The 4,222-nt window shown below is 37.8% G+C and overlaps 1 pseudogene; it reads right to left on the bottom strand.

Moving 5' to 3' along the window:
- LOC120867525 lies at positions 1-101 on the bottom strand (annotated as a pseudogene).
- Positions 102-4,222: the final 4,121 nt, after the last annotated feature.

The following is a 4,222-nucleotide window of genomic DNA, read 5'->3' as shown; positions in this document are numbered from 1 at the left end:
AATACCACACTGTTTTGGTTCTTTGTTATCTTTGCACAGGGACCATGCTAATCTTCTCTGTATTATTCCAATTTTAGTATATGTGCTGCCAAAGCAAGCACAATACCACCCTGTTTTGATTTCTATAGCTTTGTAGTATTGTCTGAAGTCTGGGTGGGTTATGCCTCCAGTTCCATTCTTTTTCCTCAGGGTCACTTTGGCAATTGTGGGTCTTTACGGTTCACGGGGTCGCAAAGAGTCAGACACGACTGAGCGACTGAACTGATGGTTTTATATAAATTTTAGGATTATTTGTTCTAGTTCTGTGAAAAGTGTCATGGGTAATTTGATAGGGATTGCATTAAATCTGTAGATTGCTTTGGGTAGTATGACCATTTTAACATATTAATTCTTCCAATCCAAGAGCATAGGATATCTTTCCACTTGTTTGAATCATCTTCAATTTTCTTCATCAGTGTTTTATAATTCTGAGCATATAAGTATTTCTTCTTCTTGGTCAGGTTTATTGTTAAGTTTTTTTGGGGGGGATGCAATTTTAAAAGAGATTACTTTTGTACTTTTCCTCCCTGATATTTCATTGTGAGTATAAAGAAATGCAGCCTTCCTAACACCATACACAAAGATAAACTCAAAATGGATTAAAGATCTAAATGTAAGACCAGAAACTATAAAACTCTTAGAGGAAAACATAGGCAGAACACTCAGTGACATAAATCAAAGCAAGATCCTCTATGACCCACCTCCAAGAGTAATGAAAATAAAACCAAAAGTAAACAAGTGGGACCTGATTAAACTTAAAAGCTTTTGCACTGCAAAGGAAACTATAAGCAAGGTGAAAAGACAACCCTCAGAATGGGATAAAATAATAGCAAATGAAACAACTGACAAAGGATTAATTTCCAAAATATACAAGCAGCTCTTACAACTCAATCCCAGGAAAACAAACAACTCAATCAAAAAGTGAGAAAAAGACCTAAACAGAAATTTCTCCAAAGACATACAGATGGCTAACAAACACATGAACAGATGCTTAACATCACTCATTATTAGAAACATGCAAATCAAAACTACAATGAGATATCACCTCACACCATTCACAATGGCCATCATCAAAAAGTCTACAAAAAATAAATGCTGGAGAGGGTGTGGATAAAAGGGAACGCTCTTGCATTGTTGGTGGGAATGTAAATTGATACAGCCACTATGGAAGACAGTATGGAGATTCCTTAAAAAATTAGGAATAAAACCACCATATGACCCAGCAATCCCACTCCTAGACATATATCCTGAGGAAACAAAAATTGAAAAAGACACATGTATCCCGCTGTTCATTGCAGCACATTTACAATACCTAAAACATGGAAGCAACCTAGATGTCCATCAACAGATGAATGGATAAAGAAGTTGTGGTACGGATACACAATGGAATATTACAACGGAATATGAGTCAGTTCTAATGAGGTGGATGAACCTGGAGCCTATTATACAGAGTGAAGTAAGTCAGAAAGAGGAAGATAAATATCGTATTCTAACGCATACATACAGAATTTGGAAAAATGGTACTAAAGAATTTATGTACAGGACAGCGAGAAAAAGACACAGAAAATAGACTTATGGACTTGGGGAGAAGGGAGGAGAGGGTGAGATGTACAGAGAGAATAACATGGATATTTACTATACGTGAAATAGATAGCCAAAGGGAATTTGCTGTATGGCTCAGGAAACTCAAAGAGGGGCTCTGTATCAACCTAGACGGGTGGGATGGGGAAGGAGATAGGAGGGAGGTTCAAAAGGGAGGGGATATATGTATACTTATGGCTGATTCATGTTAAGGTTTGACAGAAAACAACCAAATTCTGTAAAGCAATTATCCTTCCATTAAAAAATAAATAAATTTAAAAAAAGAGAAATGCAGCCAATTTCTTATGTTAATCTTGTATCCTGCTACCGGGCTGAATTCGTTTATACATTCTAGTAGTTTTTGTCTGGAGTCTTTAGTAGTGTTCCCTCCTCATCAGTCTTTTGGAAGAGTTTGAGAAGGATCAGTATAAGTTCTTCTTTGTATGTTTGATAGAATTCCCTAGTGAAACCATCTGGTCATAGCCTTTTGTTTTTGCAGGGAGTTTTAAAATTACAGATTCTATTTCACTTCTAGTGATGGTCTGTTCAAATATCTATTTCTTCATGATTCAGTTTTGGTGGCCTGTATGTTTCTAGAAACGTGTCCATTTCTTATAAGTTGTCCAATTCTTTGGTATACAATTGCTCATCTCCTCTCCTACTCTTATTTGCATTTATTGTATCCTACATAGTTTCTTCATAGCACTTTATCCCAATTAATATATTTTGATTGATCTTCTCTACTAGATTTGAGGCAACGTGAGGGCAGGACTCCGGGAGTTGGTGATGGACGGGGAGGCCTGGCGTGCTGCGATTCATGGGGTCGCAAAGAGTCGGACACGACTGAGCGACTGAACTGAACTGAACTGAACTGAGGGCAGGAACTGTGTCTTGTTCACTAAGGTATATCTAGCCCTTAGTGTAGAGTCTGGCACACACCAGGTGATTAATCAGTTGTTGACTAAATTAAGGCACCTGATTCTGTCTTGGTCTATGTCATACAAGTATAATGTATTCGCACAATGTTGCTTAGGAGGGAAAAATTCTTATTCTTCCATTTCATGTCCATTATTTTTTAAAAAAGTCACTTGCCTGAGACTAATGACATAGCCATTTATCTCCATAGTGCCAAAACAGCTGCAGTGTCATGGACCTTAATATAGACAATATTTTTTCCCACGATTAGGGAAATTTAATACTGAATCTTACAGGAGTTTCATAAAGAAATTGAGTCATAAAATACAGAAAGGATTCATAGTAGGAAGCGGTAGAACCTGAAAAGTTTGGCCCAGAGGCAGTAAGATATTTAAGCTTCAGAAACCACCATACAGATGTTTCTTTTTGTGCTCTTCCAAGTCATCCCACAAAGATAGACAACATCTGCTGCCTGTGCTGGCCAGAAGTACAAAAGTTGTCTATTAAGGCATGATTCACCCACCCAGAAGCCTTCATTTCCGTGAAGAGGAGAAACAAACTAATTTCATATTAACCAGGCATAGATATTTGACCTAACTGAAAAATGGGTCCACATTTAACACCCTCTTGGATCTTACACGACATGACAGCGTGCAAAGCAGTGCGGCTTCCCGGCTGTACTTCAGAACTGCTTTGCATACCTGGGCTTCCCAGCAACCAGACCTCATTTGTTATGCCCCCAGCAGATACTCTTCAGGCTAGCTAGAAAGTGCTCAAAGCTATAATAGCATTCAAACAACAAAAAAGTCCTTAGATTTCCTTAGTTTCTATCTTTGAAGAGTTCAAACAGCTTCCACATTTATTTTTTGCTAGTATTTTCCCTGTCATGCTATGATGTAAGAAGGTCTGAGATTAAAGAATCTGGAGTTCAGATAGTTTATTCAAAGCCACAGTGAAATTACATACCACAGTCAGACTCCATTCCCCCGACCTCTCTAGGCCATGTAGTTTCCCAAGGGGTTTAAGACCCTTTATGAAAAAATTCAAAACTACATATAATTATCAGTCTTGAACATTTTTTTTAACCCTCTTAACACAGAGGAGAAAATATTACTTTGTCGTTTTTAAATTAAAATGTCTTTGTGAGGACAGACTTCTAAATTGCCTCATTCTAAATTCACATAGAAAAGATCAAAGGAATAAAAATAGAGGGGAAGCCTTCCGTATGCCAGAAACTTGGAGCACTGTCTTCCAGTTAGAATGTAGGAAGGCTCAATTAGGAGGAATGGTCAGTTGAATATTCCACTTCTGTAAAATATATTATCACCCCAGTAGAATTCCATGAACAACCCCTTACTCAAGGTTGAAGGCTAGATGAAAGCAGATGGAGAGCAAGGCAGTGCATATACTCAAATCCGCTTCAGTCTCTGACAGAACCCTCAGCAATTCCTACTTAAATATTAACCAAAGCTGGACGCATATAGACCTCTCCATGTTAAGATGAGCAAATGGAAAAAACGCATAGGACTACGAAAATATACTTCAGCTCAAAGGATGAGGACTCCTTGAAAAATGAGAACAAAGGTGGTTGGTATAGACAACAGAGTCAGGAGTTCCAAACAACAAAAATGTAAGCATTTAAGTTCCCTGGACCCAAATTAGTGCCTAGCATAGAATAGTTACTGAG

Source organism: Oryx dammah, unplaced genomic scaffold (genome assembly GCF_014754425.2).
Source record: "Oryx dammah isolate SB20612 unplaced genomic scaffold, SCBI_Odam_1.1 HiC_scaffold_8, whole genome shotgun sequence".
Classification (NCBI taxonomy): Eukaryota; Metazoa; Chordata; class Mammalia; order Artiodactyla; family Bovidae; genus Oryx; species Oryx dammah.
Note: the sequence above shows the minus strand (reverse complement) of the source record. Positions and strands in the feature narration are given on the sequence as shown.